This window comes from Hippoglossus hippoglossus, chromosome 15, assembly GCF_009819705.1.
Source record: "Hippoglossus hippoglossus isolate fHipHip1 chromosome 15, fHipHip1.pri, whole genome shotgun sequence".
NCBI classification, from domain to species: Eukaryota; Metazoa; Chordata; class Actinopteri; order Pleuronectiformes; family Pleuronectidae; genus Hippoglossus; species Hippoglossus hippoglossus.
In genome coordinates, this window is record NC_047165.1 from 11,520,668 (window position 1) to 11,537,752 (window position 17,085).

General features: G+C 41.8%; 1 protein-coding gene across 1 annotated transcript in view; it reads left to right on the forward strand.

Moving 5' to 3' along the window:
* Window positions 1-452: 452 nt before the first annotated feature.
* golga7bb (golgin A7 family, member Bb) overlaps window positions 453-17,085 on the forward strand; it is a 172,580-nt gene continuing 155,947 nt past the window's right edge. Inside the window, exon 1 of the mRNA XM_034608361.1 lies at window positions 453-479. The gene's annotated coding sequence lies outside the window, so the exon portion shown is untranslated. The remainder of the gene's footprint in view (window positions 480-17,085) is intronic.

Here is a 17,085-nt window from a genome sequence, read left to right on the forward strand (position 1 = left end):
CAGATGATGTCTGTGGATTAAAGTAATGGAACTACAAACCGTCCTCCAGTAAAATGTTTTCTTTTTCTTTTTCTTCTTCTTTTTTTCCTTCTCCTTCTTTTTCTTCTTCTTCTTCTTCTTCTTCTTCTTCTTCTTCTTCTTCTTCTTCTTCTTCTTCTTCTTCTTCTTCTTCTTCTTCGCAGGTGATCAGATGATAAAGTGGATTATCTTGGCCTTGTAAAAGAGTTATTTTGGGGGAATTCTTGTACAACTTTATTTGATACTATAAACTAAAAGATAACTCAGATTCAGACTCAGTAATGTTCAGGCATCATTTATTATTTCCACCTGTGTTTGCTTCTCCTCCCGCCACCACACGATGGCGCTGCTAAGCAGTGACACTCATGTTCCTGTTGATTTCAGATGAAGGACGTGAAGAAACAACCACGTGCACGTTAGCGATGGATGAGGAGTCAGACTGAGCCAACACCTGATCTCAGGTAAGAGCTTCTTCTCTCACACTGTGTTTCAGCCACATTACTGGTTTATGAGTCCTGGAGAATCGGTCTCTGTAGTTAACTCTGATAAATGGTGGTCTGGTAGTTTACAGGTGTCACACTGATGGATGTGGATATAACACAGAGCTTTGTGTTAATAACAGTTATCATTTACATCCTGTGATAGATACAAGTGTTCATGAGTGAAGCTTCCCCTGTATAAAATGCACACTGTGTGATTTGACACCAGACATCTAAAGTGTGTGTTTTCTTGTTGGACAATGAACAATATGGATGGATGAATGATTGTGTGTCCATTTTGTTTGTAGATTTTTGTATTTTTGTATTTTACCTTTATTTAACCAGGAAAGTACGGTGGCCGAGAGAGCTCAACCCACTCCAAATAAGGAAAACACATGCAAATGGAAAAAACGCGTGTAAATTAGGAAACAACTTCATGAATTTGACGACTCATGCGCTGAAAAATGTCACATGCAAATACGGAAACACGCTGCAAATAGCGCAAACGACAACTGAAATGTTTCCGGAGGACCTAAAAAAGTGACGAACCTGTCTGCAGTTCAATGCTTTGTGAAGTTATTGAAGTCGACTACTCGTCAGTGGTGATGGATTGAGGACGTGGTTTGACAGCATTTAAACATTTCCCAGGGAAACGTATCAGGTTTCTGAAGTGTTTTCTCCAAGACTGCAGCTGGTAGAGATATTCAAGAAGCACACGGAGGATACATCATGAGGGAATCAGTGTTTTCCGATTGTCGTGATCCATGATATTTAAATGACTATTGATGCCTCGCTCTTGGGAATTGATGATCTATGTAAGGCTGGTGTTGTTTTGACGTGCTGCGTCACTGTAGCACCAGAGGGAAAATTAATATAACATGCTGCGTATGACAGTATTTATGACAGCAGTTATGTGGGTTTTCTGTAGTTTGATTAAAGAGGACACTGTATAACTGCACAGCTGTCTCCTGTGAGTTGTGGTCAGACACAAGTATTTACCTTAATGGCATAATTCACTTTCAAATCGAGGCGCAGAGTGAAATTCATCCTACAGAAACATGAGAAGTGTTGTAAACCCTTGTGGAAGAGCACTGCAATAGTGATGTCTACCAGGTTTATGCTGAATCATGCCAGCCTGCCCTCAGTGCCCAGGACAGAAAGATCTTTATGGATGTCACTGACATAGGTAGGATTTCTCTCAGTGTTGATGATGGTAAATCTGACTGTGTCATTGTGTTTGTGTGAGAGAGAGAGGCAGAGCAAAGAGTGTTGTACTCCTGTTCCTTTTAATGCCCTTCAGTTTACTTTTAAAACTAAACTGTGAATCCCATGTAGTTAGCAGCGCTAACTATAGGATTCTTCACAGATACATCTTTGGTCATTTTGGTTTAGCCCCCCCCCCATCTTCCTCCAAATCGCCTACTGCCTCAACATAGTTTGCTGTTTTCCTACAGTTGTTGTATACTCAGCATTTCTGCTTTCTTTCTTCTAAACTTCTTGGCCACTTTTCTAGCTGTGTATTGTGTCAAGTGATAAAGCACAGATTCCATTAAATCTACTTTTAAAACTGTAAATTCCGCTCGGTACCCATCCTGCCAGATCTCCTCCAGTACTTTCGAGCAAGTGCTAAAAGAGGGTGGGAAATAATTTATTTCTCCGCAAGTGGGTCACTAAGCAGCTGCAGAAGGTGAAATATTGAGATGCATTAAATCATTGGTAGCTTAAAGGTGGGCTGTTGTGAGCTTAAAGGAAGTGTGTGAGCACATGGGGCTGTGTGTGTCTCGCTGTGTGTGATCTCGCTGTGTGTTTGTGGCTGCTACATACTCTGGATCTTTAATAAGTTAGGGCCACTGGAGCCCAGGGTTTAATTAAGAGTTAGAGACAGATTTAGGCCTCAGCAGCACCACGCTGGTCCTCTCCTTGGACACACACACACACACACACACACACACACACACACACACACACACACACACACACACACACACACACACACACACACACACACACACACACACACACACACTCTGCAGGATCAGTGATGTCCTTGGAGGTTTCTATAAATCACACTGAATATCTCAGAAATAAACTGGGTGCTTGGCGAGAAAAGATGTAGATCTTGGAGATAAAGACCAAAAGCAAAAGAAAAATGACAGACTTTGAAAAGAAAAACACGAATTAAGGTCCAGAACGATAGAGGGAATAATCGAAGAATGGTGAGTGATGAGAGAATGAAGAAAGTGGGGATGAAATGTGAAATCACATCAATAGTCTGCAGTGAAAGAGGCGAGTGGAGCCGAGCTATGTCAGACCCGATAAAGTTGGCACTACATTTATTTATCTTGGCCACAGCTGGAGGCCTGAGACATGCACTATACATTTAAAAAATAAATAAAAGTAAAGCAGTTTTTCTGTGCATGTGGAAAATACTCTATCTTCACTCCGATGCCTCTTTTTAGGTAGATATTTATTGTGTTCTTCCATTCCACCTTTTCTTTTTTCTAAAGCAATAAAGGAGGTCAAATGTGAGGATCAAAGTAAGAACACAGAACAAATTGCAGAGCAAAGAGTGCAGAATAAAACTAAAATAAAAGCTGCTCCTCTTACACCAGACTCTTAAACCCTTTGGTCTCTCATGTAATTGAAATTCAGGAGTTATGCATATTTTGGGACTGGATTTAAAAAATGTAATCAAACATTCAAGGGACAATGCTTTGCACTTGACATTTACTTTTTATTTTTTCTCCTTTTTATGTGCAATTTCCTCAGTCTTGAGAAAGTTCATTAAAGGTGCAGTGTATAAGATTTAGGTGAAAGGGATCTATTGGCAGAAATTGAATATATAATAATCTTAGTGATGTTTTCACTAGTGTGTTTCATCTAAAGTGTTGTTTTCTTAACTGTAGAATGGGCCCTTTATATGCCAATACTTTATATTTACATTGGGAGCAGGTCCTCTCTACGGAGGCTGCCATGTTTTTTACAGTTGTCCAAAAAGGCTACCACCGGTTCTCTTTCATGTTTGGAAGGGGAGGGTGAGGTGAGGGGTATTCAGCTGCAACATGCAACTTCACCACTAGATGTCACTTCATTCTACACACTGAACCTTTAACTAAATGTAAATGTAAGGAAACTAAAACCGAGATTGTGAACTTTTCTCATTCGTCTTTCGATCTTGAACAAAGGAACTGGCCATGCCTTTCCAATAGTTCTGAAGGGAACTGTATGTTGTTACAGCCCATGCTTCAGATTACTGTGCACCTTGACATATTTGAGTATGATAGGGTAGCGTTGCCAATCAGTCCAAGGCGCTGGATTAAGGCTCCATCTCTTTGAATCCCACCGCTGCCAGAAAAGATTTTTGTTATTGTTGCTTGCATTGGTTAAATCACAATAAAGCTACCACCCAGTTCTAGTTTCAGTAATTTTTTTATATGATTGATTATCAATGCTAAACATTCTCTGCTGTCTCCTTCTCAAATATTAGGATTGCTAATAGTGTTGCTTTTCTCGGATTTTCTCTTTGGTCTTGGGACCTCTGAGAAAAGACGTTCAATCAATAATCAATAAACACTTTTTTGATTTTTGAAGCCTAAACAAAATCTGGCTGTGAATTACGGCTGCAAGAGTGTTTTAAAACATGTGAGACTTACGCATATTTATATACATACATGGTCAATTTTTGGATGACCTGTTAAACAGTGTTCCCCATTTCCCGCTGCAGCGGCGACACACCTCAGTGTCTTTGTGCTTGACACAGATATAGCAGGACCTCATTCAGAGCCTCGCAGACTGTTCTTAGTCTGGGAGATTTATGAGGTGTGAGTTTCCATTTGAAACTTTCTAACCCTTTATAATAAAGTGAGATTAATACCGCAAAGATGTTCAATCAGCGGTGCGACGTACAGATTTGTTTTCACAGATGAGGCTCCTGCTTGCTCTTCTGTACTCTATCCCTCATCCTCCTCCCTTATCACGTCCATTTACTTCACAAGATCATTTTTTATTCCCGGAAAGGGGAAGGGCTTCTCATTAGTATGCAGAGCAGCGGAAGTACAAACGGCACAGAAGTATGAAAATTAAATATTCATGACAATAGAGAGCTATCTTTGAGTGAGAGAGATGAGGACGTAGAAGAGAACAGTTGTCATTTTGACACGAGCTTCCGGACTGTTCTTGTAGCAGTTGGCGTCTTGAACAACACGAGTGACAGACCAGCTCTTCTTACCCCTCCTCCTTTTTCAAACCGTCTCTTCTGTCCTTTCTCTCCTCCTCTTCCCCTCTCTCTTTCCGTTGTTCCTGTGCCGACTGTCACTTTAGCCCTGCTGGGGATCTCTCTATTGCAGTGAGAAAAAGACTTGGCAGACAAACTGAAGGTGAATAAAATGCCAAAGAGCTTTGGCTTAAAAAGATTCATGGGCTAAGCATATTTTTTACTGGCTGATAAAAATAATTTAATAAATAAATTGTCATCGCCTGTGTGTTATACTGTATCAAGCCTCATACAACTGCATTATCTCCGAACCTTCGTTTCTCACAGACCTTTGACCTTCTTATCCTCTGTGGCTTTTAATTTTAATGTTTCGTTAGTCCTTGTAAATATCCCCACATCGCTTTTAATTAGCCTGATGGTAGCTACCGGCAAGCCGGCAGCGATTGGCTACTGTTTATTGCCGGGATCAGTCAGAGCCTTGTGTTTCACCTGTTTGTCCCTGAAGTACGATTTAAAACCAAATATATTCAGGAGAACTTTCAGATTGAGATTTCTTGTTGTATTCTCACTTTTAAAGTGGAATCAATGTAAAGTTAAAGTCAAATTAAAACTTAAAGTTGGGTTTAATTTGACTTAGAAGAATCTATTAACTGCCGATCAATAACTTTAACATAGTACTTTATAATCTCAATGAAGAACTGACACAAATATATTGGCAATTTATTATTTTACAATTTGCTCTCAAACTTTTACATAAATGGAATTACAAAGTAGCTTCACTGAAATTAAGTTCTTTCTACTAACAATTCCACAGTGTAATGTGAGTATTTTATAGATGTGAAAATCAGTTTCCCTTGTGTATTGTGTGTCTGTTAAATACGAGATATTGTGACTGAGGTTATGATTTCGGACACAGCTCAAACTCGCCTGTAAACAACCCATGTGAACCTTTTCATGGGGCGGTGAAATGATTCTGTACATATACACGTCTAATTCCAGCTGAAATAAACAGAGCCCCTTGTTACGCTCTGTACAAAGTTTGATCATAATTAAAAATCATTTGAAGATTTGTTTTTTCTCGTGAGGAAAGATAAAAGAGAGGAGAGAATAGGAGCCTTATCTTTGAGGCTTTGGACGTGATAAAATCATTTGTTTTTCACTGTTTTTGCCAATCAGCATTTCTCTCTCGCCCGTTTCTCTCACGAGTATGGATGTGTTTAAATGCAGGCATGTCCATGGATGTGTTGTGTGTTTATCTTGGGTGATTGTGTAGCCTCAGTACTCTTCACAGAGGGTAGATTACTTATTTATTAAAAGGACTCATTTATTCAGATGAGGCATCTGGAGGGGCCGGGGGGCTTGTTTAAGTCATGAAATAAAACCCCTCTACTCTTCTTCATCCCCCTCCCTGAGAAACCCCTCGCTCTCAACATCCGGATTGAAATCTCTGTAGCTCCAATCTGAAAAAACAAAACAACCCTCCCCCCAACAACAACAACAAACAAAAATACCCAGAACAGAAGTTTTGAGAATCAAATGAGTCATTCTTTCCTTGAAATTCAGTATATCTCTGTCCTTTGTGTAATCAGACCATTCCGTTTGTAGCATGCAAAATGAATATAACTTCTGGGTTTGTACAACTAATAAATGAGTTTTCTTCTTGTCTATTAGCAGAAATTGCAATTCTATTTACTATTTTCTGTGATTTTCTATGTTATTTGAGTACTCCAATTATTGTAATTATTAAGTGTAAAACTAAATCCCTACAAGTCTGCACTGCTCTTGATTGGGGTGATGTCTGTCGGTCTGTCAGTCCAACGCCGAGTTGCATATTGTTGTAAGGTGGGGCAGTGGGATGTTGTCAATACACTGTGTCACCATGCAGCCCTGACTCTAGACTTCAAATATCAGTTAAGGCTCCAGCTGTTTAGGGATTTACATGGATAACTTGGTAAACCTGCATTTTGGAATGGGTTTATCCAGCAGAAATCCAAAGTTGATCTCTTGATCCATTAACCTGAACAAATGAAACTGAACTTAACATTAAATTTAAGAGATAATAATAACCATTTGATGCACTGCATGTTTTCTGTACTTCCAAACCTCTTTGTGTTCCCTTCCCTGCTCTCGTCCCAATGAGCTCCGCCTTCACGTGGGAGGCGGCTGTCGCTTGTTGTGATGCCAGGCGATGATTCACCCGTGGATGACAGACTAAATCTCGTGCAAGGCCGTGGCTGACATGACAAGTGCCAGCTGGGCTGTGGATGCCTCAGATTTTCTGTGTCTTCTCCCTAACGTGCCAACATAACCAGCCACTCAGCTTAGGGAGTTACCCCGCTCTTACACAGGGTTCTGCACATGCAACCTCCTGACTTGAGTGAGATGGAAGCGAAGGTGTCAGAACCTACTCACGGAGCAATGCTCCACAGAAAGACCATGGGTCGGAAGGGTCAGGGGAGGAACAGCTGGATCAGACATCTGGATTCAACTCTGTAGCCTCAAGATGTGGATCCAATGTCATCTTCATCTCTGTTGTACAAAGCCTTTAATCTTGGGCCTTCTGTGCAACCCTGTATCTCGGTTGAGTAACTCTGCCGTGGCCTTCGTGCGCCTCCTATGTGTGCAATCAAGTGGAGGTTCTCACAAGTGCATGTGAAAGCTCCTGTTTTGACAGGTGCTTGAATCGGGGATTAGAGTGCGGATGAGAGTTGCATTAATCAGAGGATTCAGCCTCGGCCGCTCCTCTCATCCCTCCGACTAAATATACAGCACCGAGCTCTGCAAGCCAGGCAGGGACGCAGGGAGTGACTGAGATGGTGTAAATGTGGTTTGCGAGCTGTCAAATAGAGGCTTATTACTGGAGGGCTAGACATGCTTTCATGGGTCATTCAATGTGTTTGTGTCTGGTGTGTGTTTGTGTGCGTGTGTGTGTGTGTGTGTGTGTTCCTTGATTTGGATGGGGGGGCTCAGAGGAGAGTGATGAGTGTTTAAAGTTTGTTTTATCTTTGAGCGCCGCTCTCTTGGGGCCAGTCTGCAGTTTCTAATGCACTAAATCAGGAGGCAGATGGCTCGCTCCGTTTTCATCTATTCCTCCCGCTCAGGTCACCTCTATTTCCCAGCACAGCATACCATTCAGCACGTGTGCGCGAGGTGGCGAGTTCATCTCACGGTCTAATTGAGATGACATTTCTGCTCTCCAAATTAAATTATTCAGCTCCTCTATTCATTTGTTCTCGTATTCCTTTGTTCCCCGTCCACCAACTGCCTGGCTCTCTCTCTCCAGGCCAAAAAACCTGCGCTCATAAAAGCACTGACCCCAAAAATAGAGAAACCATAACTTGTGTCTTCATTTGAGTGCTTTGTGAGGTGGTTGAAACTCATTCTGAGCGCTGTGACCTTCACTGAAAGTCAGCGAGTTTAAGGCATAAGCACTGGGAGGAATCCTCCAGTTGTGACCAGAGGTTTGAAAGCAAGTGGCGAGCTCCGTTCCGAACAATAATAATCTATTATAGAGGTGCAAATTCAAAGGCATGGAAGGACCTTTAGAGAGAAAGCGAGAGCCCCTGTGAGTTTTGGGCCTTGCTCTTTAATCAAAAATTCTGTTTGTGCTTCTCGTCGGCCGTTTGTTTGAGTTTGCCTTTCACGTACGAAAAAACGCAGCAGGACATTGATGGGATCAGCCGCATTCACAATAATGGGAAAATGTCAGGAGGCCAAATATGACGTATAAATTCTGCTGTGCAAATTTCATGTTTTTGTTTATAGCGCATCAACACTGGCGTCAGGCCTTATTTTTGAATCTTATCGTTTTTCCAAGTTAACATTTCCGTTGGCATCTTCTACGCACATGGCACCTACCTTTCATCGTGAAAACTTAATTTAATTATTTGTTGTTTTTTTATTTCAATTTTGCATCCACCACAATGTAACAGTTTAAATCTGTGTGGGTGGAAGTGAGGAGCATGGAAAATGGCGACACGCGCTGTCGATTCCATAATGCTCGTTGTTTATTGGTAATATACACACGTTGCGTCTCTGGTATCTAGGCAACACAGAATGTCTGATAGGTACATTTCACAATTTCGACTGATACCGCATGTTACAAACTTCATCGGCATGCCAACTTGCTCCCTTTGAATTTCGCCATTTATTTTGTTTGCTTTATTTTCACATGGGCTCACTCTGATATTCTCTGGATATTTTACTCGGGGCGGCTGGCAGGAAAGGTTACGATAAATGTTCGGATCAACTAGCGCTGACATTTGCATTCTCACATTCAGCCCCTCTAGAAACTATCAGGCAAATATCCAGAGTTCAGTGCGTGTCTGAAAGCAGCTCGAAATTTTTTTTATAGTCGACTTTAGCTGTTCTTCAATAAACTATCCATATCTGTTCTTTCACATCTGTTATCGAGCAGCCGTTGCATCGACCTTGAGGATGAAGTGAAGCTGTATTTGCATTGTCTGTCTCTAAAATTGGCAGAAGTGACAGGAGGAGGTTAAGCTATCCATCACGGGGAAAAAAGCGCCTCTTTTTTCTTTGTCTTTCTGCAGCTTGGCTCTCGTCCCTGTTCGCTCGTGCGTCTGTTCTCCTTGGCTCGTCTTTGATGCAAGAAGGTGCGGGACAAGAAGCCAGCATGATATTTGGAGTTAAAGCAAACTTCTCCGATCCGGTTACATCCCGCTTGCATCACACACTCGCACACACTCGCTCAGTCTCCCGCAGCGAAGAGGTCAGTCTTTGTGTACGCACCCTTTTCTCAGTTGTGTTTCTATTTGCGCTCACAAACAAAACAAATACATTTACATCCGTTAGCGCTGATGTAAAAGAATAACAGACCAGATTTGATGGTTTAGGATCCTGCATTTCTGCTTTTACTTGTGGTGCCGGTGAATATCTCGGCTGCTGCTGAAACACACGGTGAACACACATGAATAGTTATGGGATGTTGTGTTGGAGAATTGTTCAGTCTTGGCAGGTTTGCTCTCTCCCTACTGCCTTCTAACTTTATTTGCATATGAGTGAACAACATGTGGGCGTTGATATTTGCATGTGTGATGAGAGGAAGTAGGGAGAGTTGGGTGGTAATAAGGTATCCTGGGGTGTCCCCTTCATTACTGTCAGGAATGAATGTAAAGTAATAAACGCCTCAAGAGTGTTGGTCCACCGCCACTTTCTGTGCGGTTGAAGATGCCATGAAAGGGATGACAGGACGTTTTTGTTAACAATGTAATTTGCTAAATACATTTGATCATATTTGCACATGATCATGAGATTTTTAAAAAACAGATGACGGGGGGGGCGTAAGTTATCTATACCACTTGCAGGGTTGCAGGGAGCACGGTGGTTTACCCTGGTTCCAATAAATTTGACATGCAATATATTCGCATAACAACCCCCCCCCCCCCCCCCAGGCTCACCTTTGATTATACTTTGCTGTGTACGTTGTAGAGGCCAAAATACTTGTCACACGCAGCTTCTCAGTTGATTTGGTGTTGTGATTGTCTGCTTTGCTAGTGACCCCCATTTTCATATCAAAACAACAATACAGCACTAACTTACTTTACTGGTCATTTGAAATTAAATTCATGTTGGAATCTGTATGTGTTTGGACTCTGGAAGGAAGCCATAGTATCCGAGAAAAAAGCCACACAGACACAGCGAGGGTCAACATGCAAATTCCACGTAGAAGACCCCCGGTCACAGTGGAATTTGAACCGAGAACCTTATTGCTGTCAGTAGGGGCCAGTGCTAATCACTGCTCACCACTGTTCAGAACTACTATAGATCTGCTCATTGTTGTGCCGTGTTTAAAAACTTTGAATTGACAGCCCACAGACATGGCAGGATTTCTTCTGGTGCTGCTGAGAGAGCGAGAGACAGAGCGAGAGGGGGAAATAATGCTGAACACAACTCTACAAAGAATCAATGGGACAAAACACTAAGCTGGAGAGCTTATATTTTATTATGAAAGTTGTAAAAAGCCTTTTTGGTCCATTATGAAACTGGTGGGACAAATGAGACTTGGCGGACGGCCACAGTTTTGGTAATTAATGGGAAACACTGATAGTGTTTACCACTCTCTTTTGCTCGTGTGTATTCCTGAGTCTTTTGAAGTTACTATCAGAAACGGTTTTATAAATAGAGATGCTGTTGCCTCAGTCTGTTTGGAATCTTAAGTAAAAGAGTTGCTGCATCGCCAAATCACTCATATGTAGGTCAGGGACATGAGTTTGTGTTTATATATGGTGTGTGTGTGTGTGTGTGTGTGTGTGTGTGTGTGTGTGTGTGTGTGTGTGTGTGTGTGTGTGTGTGTGTGTGTGTGTGTGTGTGTGTGTGTGTGTGTGTGTGTGTGTGTGTGTGTGTGTGTGTGTGTGTGTGTGTGTGTGTGAGAATCTCCTCTGTTGTGACGTGAACGTGGTAAACAAACATCAGTGCTCAGTGAAGATGTGCAGCAGCGTCGCTGTGAATCTGTTGGTAGCTTCAGAAATTGGTTTTTGATTATTAAAAGGAAAAACAATTTCCTCTGATCAAATCAGTGAGAGCTGATGACTGATGCTGTCTACTAAAAAACTGAAGAGGAGATGGAATTTGAAATTGTTCAAATAAATAAGTTGAAGTAACTTTCACAGATATCTAAGTTTCTAAATGTGTTTAATAAGAATTAGATTGTATTTTTGTGTTGGAATTTGTTTTCTTTAATTGCGTTCGCTGCATGTGATTTGTGAGCAGCATTAAAGAAAGAACTCATTGGCCACATTTTCAGCTCGTGTCTTTACGGATCTGCTGCAGAGGAATGTTTGGGCTTTTTGCATTCCGAGTTCAAGTACAGGACTCAGTTGTGACGCATGCACATTACATCTGCCAAGAAAGTTATGTTTTATTATTTCCTGTTTGTTTGTTTGGTGTGAATCAAGATAAAGGAGCATTTCCAGGATTTTTTAAAATCACTTTCTTTAATGTTGCAAGATTTTCAGACATTTTCATCAATTTCCCAGGGAATAATTCATGGATCTTGATGAAAACAATCAGGCACATTTAGGGAACTGATATTTATGAGTTGTTTAATTTGGTGCAGTTATAATTTAAGGGGACTGGAGCTTAAAGTGACCTCTTCATATTCTTAGTTTTACTTGTCCATAGACATTAAGTTTTAGTGCAATTTAAAATGATAGAATTAAAAAAGAGGGAAAACAATCTGCCCAAATGGGAACCAGCAATCTTGAAATTCATGCTTGGTTTAATGTCAAAATTATTGGCGAAACAATAGTTAAACAACCAATCTGTGCTATTTCAAAGCTTAAATCCAGCACCGTTCCTTTTGAAATGGATAATTTTTTAAATGACATTTAACTGAACTGAGACCAGGGGGTGTAGATAAAAAATGGGGGCAATGAACTGATTGAGATTAAAAGACAAGAATCAAAATAAAAACTAATTTAGGTGCAATTTCACCCACTTGTCTGAAAGTAATTACTGAAAATCTACCCGACATCCACTTGTTATCCTTTTTATCGCTCGTGGCGGCAGTCACATGTGGCACTGTGCTGGGCGCTGCGTGCTGCATGGGTCCTTTCAGGGGTCAGGGTTTTTTAATTGGATAATCCAGTCCCCAGCTATCTGAGATTAGCAGCTACTCAAGCCCAGGGAATTGATATGATAGCGTTTGACCCGCGTGACCACAGTGGCTTAAGCTCCCTCGTCACAGCGGAAGCACACAGGTCGGCCTCAGGGAAACACGGAAACTACCAGAGACGATGAAAGAAACTTTGTTCAGCAGCCGCCACTTTCAAAATTGGAGATATGAAATTCCACTGTTAATCACATCAGTCTTCTTGAAATGTTAACAGTATGTCTCGGCCTTCAAAGCCGCCCGCTGTGGATTAAACTGCCCTTTGTTCTCGTTTCTGATCCTGTGCCGCGGCCTTTAACAAGAGCTTTTGAATGTGCTCATCATTTCTGCTGCTGCTGCTGCTGCGTGTGTGTGTGTGTGTGTGTGTGTGTGTGTGTGTGTGTGTGTGTGTGTGTGTGTGTGTGTGTGTGTGTGTGTGTGTGTGTGTGTGTGTGTGTGTGTGTGTGTGTGTGTGTGTGTGTGTGTGTGTGTGTGTGTGTGTGTGCGCACAGTTTTTATTTATTTTTTCACACACACCCCTGCTTGTGAGTCTGGCGCGGCGTTAAACCCGAGAATGTGCATGTGTCGGAGCTGTCCGAATCCTTAATCCTTACAGCAAATAAAGGGAGGTTTACTCAGTCTGCTGCGCACACACACACTAGAGCAGGCGAGCGAGCGCAGATGAACACACTTCACATGCACTGGCACGTGCGTGTGTGGCACATGCTCTCTCTGCCTATTCATATCTTTCTTTCTCCCCCTCCATCTGGCTGATGCTTCATCCCTCCATTATTCCACCTCTCTAAGATTCCCTCTCTCTCTTCTGGAGCCCGTGCTTCATCTTTCTCCCATCTCTCTCTCTCTCTCCCCTCTCTCTCCCTCCCTGCCCTCGCTTCCTCGCCTTCACTTACAGACTCGTACACAAACCCTGCTGCTCGCAGTGTCTCTGTCTCTTTGCCAAGCCAATCATGGTTTGGAAACTGGCTCAAAAGCGCGAGGATTACCCCCACACCCACAGCTATTACCCCCAACTTTCCCGAGCAGGGCACAAAAGCTGCTAGTGTCCCATAATGAGAGAGCTGCTGAGCTGCTGAGGAGGGACTTATGATTAGCGATGGTGTTTTCTGCCTCTTAGAGAAGCACAGGGCTACCACTGTTAAATGTGCCGCGGTCACAGCTGAGCTCCAGAGGGGGCTCTGCGGACCGACACTCTGAACTGTGTGTTTGTGTTCTCCATGACAGCCCCCGGTGTCGGCCAGTTGTTGGTTTTCTGTTCATGCTGTTGTTGTCCTTGTGTTTGATCACTGATAACAGATATGATCAAGCAGTGGTTGGGATCAGCTGTTACAGGCAGACGCTGCTGTTTTGCACTGACCACAACGCAGCCTGCAGATGATGACCGTGGTCTCAGTGGGTTCACGTGCCCATATGAACATTTCAACTTATTTTTATGGCATTTATTATTGTCAAAACTCAAATGTGATCCCACAAGAATGGGGCAATGATGTGTGTGAGATCGACCCACCCGATGCGCTCATTTGCTTGCCAAGTTGATTTTTGAGACTCTGGATTGGGGACAGCTAAAATCTCTGATCTTTTAGTTGGTCACTTTGAATACTGATCGCTACCTTTGATTGGCTGTTTAATTTGATTACTGCCGTGCACAGTCTCCAGTTCGCTCAGCCCAGTTGATGCGGTTATTTCAAGATGATTTTATCATTTAATTGAACCACACTCCTCTTTGTGATGCATTTTAGAAAACCATGATAGACTTTCTCCAATCAAAACTGTGTGTTTACTCACCACAGTGTTAGTTTAAGATAACCACAATAATTTTCTTACTAGTATAAATCATATTGCAAGTTATGAACAACCTCTCCTCTAAATTATATATATATATATACAATATCTAAAAATCATGAGTGGCCATTTTAACATTTTATAGCTCGGCTGTATATAAAGTATACTGCAGATTTAAATCAACTCCTCCTCGGCAGTTACATTTTTTATAACATTTTTAATATCTGCATTAGCAAAATATTGCCGAGGAAATATTCCCATCTCAAATATCTGCAATCCAGCTGTTTATCCACTTGTCTTTTGATTTTTTGATTTTGAGATATCAACCACTGTCCCCAAAGTCTCAAAAGTCAATTTCACGAGCGAGCGAGTTGATCGGTTGGACTTACATTAATCAATACTCTGCTCGCAGGACCGTACTCGTGCGTGCGAAGCAGAAATGTCCTCAGTTTAAAATAAATGGGCTTGGGGTCTCTAGAACCAATCACCTGAAACAAATGACAGTCAGGGAAACAAAGATATTTGGATGAGTGGATGTCGAGACCCCGAGATATAAACCACCTCACTCATTGTTTTGGGTTTAGAACTTATTTAAGATGGGAGTACAATTGTATTGCACTGTCTGCAATTGTTCAAAATTATTTCAATACGTAACCAAAAAATGTTCTATCCCTGAATTTGATTTCCAAACTGCCTGCTCTGCATTATTTCCTTGTGCTGACTTTGCAATTGAAATGATGACTTTGCAAAAAACCTTAAGGCAGGAGAAAGTAATGAGGTGTGCTATGACTTGACATTGTGCTAGCAAGAACATCGGAAACTCGTCTTCACCCCCTGGGCTTTTATGAATTTCCTTTATTTCATATATAGAAAGTAAATACGTTTTTCTTCATTTTTCTGCATGGGCATGTTCGATATAATTTGTCACTGAATGGCAACCTGGTCAGAAATCACCGTCTCCGTACTCGACAATCATAATAATCCTCTAAAATACAATAAGTCTAAACCCCACTCCTTACCCTGAGCTTTCTAAACCACCTCAGGACAAAAAGACTCCATTCGGTGTCCTTGAGATGACAAGACAAATGCTGTAAACGTTGAAAGGAAGAGCGAGTGGTGCAAGTGTGTGAACAACGTCGTGTGCTAAAGTGCCTGTGTTAATGAAGCGCAAGCAACTGACGTGTTGAGAAGTCCCGTGTTCCTGGCTTGTCCTTGCAATTTGAGTCTGTCAGATTTGTGTGCACATGACTTGACTGTCAGGAAGTTGCTGCCAGTGTCTCCGCCCGGAGGAATGTGCACAGAGAGAAACGCCACTCTGGGTAAGAGAGAGACGGTGGAGTGAAAGTGAGTTTATGTGAGAAAAGAGGAGATACATTGAGAGTTTGGGATTTCTGCTCGTTAACGACAACAACACAATAATTTTGTAGCTACATTGTTTGTGAGTGTTTGAAACATTGCGATTTATTCTTTTGAATTGATGTGAAAAACATTCAAATGTGAATATTTTATGTCTTGACAATCGCACCACTTTCACCAAGGTTGTACTTTACTCACGGGTACCGATGTGTGTGTGCTTACCATCATATCCGTCAGAGTAACGTGACTTGAATGAAGAAAACCTTGAGGACATCATTGTGTTCGTCAGCCATCTTCATCCGTCCTTTTCCTATGTTGCCTATTTCCTTTTAAACCTGAGCCAATCACAGCAGAGCGGTCCAACTGGCACCTCTGTGATTAGCTGAATACCCAGTTCCACATTTCTCTCTGCTGTATTTAGCTTTTTTGGGGCCAGAAAGAAATCCTGGCAGTGCAACATACCAAAGGGATGGAAAAAGAAGTTAAAAATAAAATGAAAATATAAGATATACATGTCCCTATTACGTCATTATGTGTTGGCTTCACAGTTGTCTTGAAACGTAGCTTTGAAAGTAAAAGACAAACAGAAAAAAAAAGATTTAGCTCCTGAACTGGGACAAGCTCAGAGCTAATGCGGAATTACCCTGTGATACAGTTCCTCTAAAAGCAATGTTCTCCATAGTCCGATCCTCCTATCATCCCCCCTGCAAATAGCTGATATTATCGCGTGTCTGTATTTCGCTCAGCGGTGGAGAATATTAAAAGGCTGTTCATGGCTTCTGTCTCTCTGTCTTGTTTATTGCCCATTCACCAAAAACGATATTTACAACAATGAAAAATGAAAAGCAAGCAGGCTGATATGTTCTGTCTGTGTGTCTAAACTCCGTTTCTGTATCAGTGGGGCAACTATACACACAACTTACAGTCTGAACAATGCTGGTTGGAGTGTGTGTTTGTGTACATGCATGTGCCAGTGTTGTGAGTGTTGGCTATATGCAGGAGATGGCGAGGTAGATGTAAAGAGACAGTCAGGGATGGTAAAAACATTATGAACATATTTCCATTGCTAACTATCAACAGTAGCAATGCTTAATTGCTTGACTGACTAATTAGACACGTACCTAATATCCACTCTTCCGCCGTCCCTAAGTCGGAGCCAAATCACCATGCGCAGGAAAGTCATTATACAAGCTTGTCTCCGTGTTTGTTTTGGGGATTCTAGCTTAGTTCGATAAACAGACTCACTTCTTCCTCTGTGCGTCTGTGATCTCGTGTTGAACTTTCTCTGAACCCAAACACAGCTCCCCTGGCAGCAGGGATGTGGAATATCTCCAGAAAAACAATCAATGGCAATTTGTTTTTCAACTGGGAAAAATTCTGTCAGATGACACCAACACATTATTAATGAATGACTTTGTGGCATCCTTGAAATGTTTTGTTTAGAAAACAAGCATTTGGGTTGTGACGGACTTGACAGGTCTATGCCACCTTTGGCCGTTTTTTTTCCTGTTTGTCCCCCCCCCCCCCCCAGCTCCCCTCAGGCGCTGCACAAATGTGGATTTTGTGGTTTCACTATCTGACAGACACTGACGAGCACAAAAGTTTTT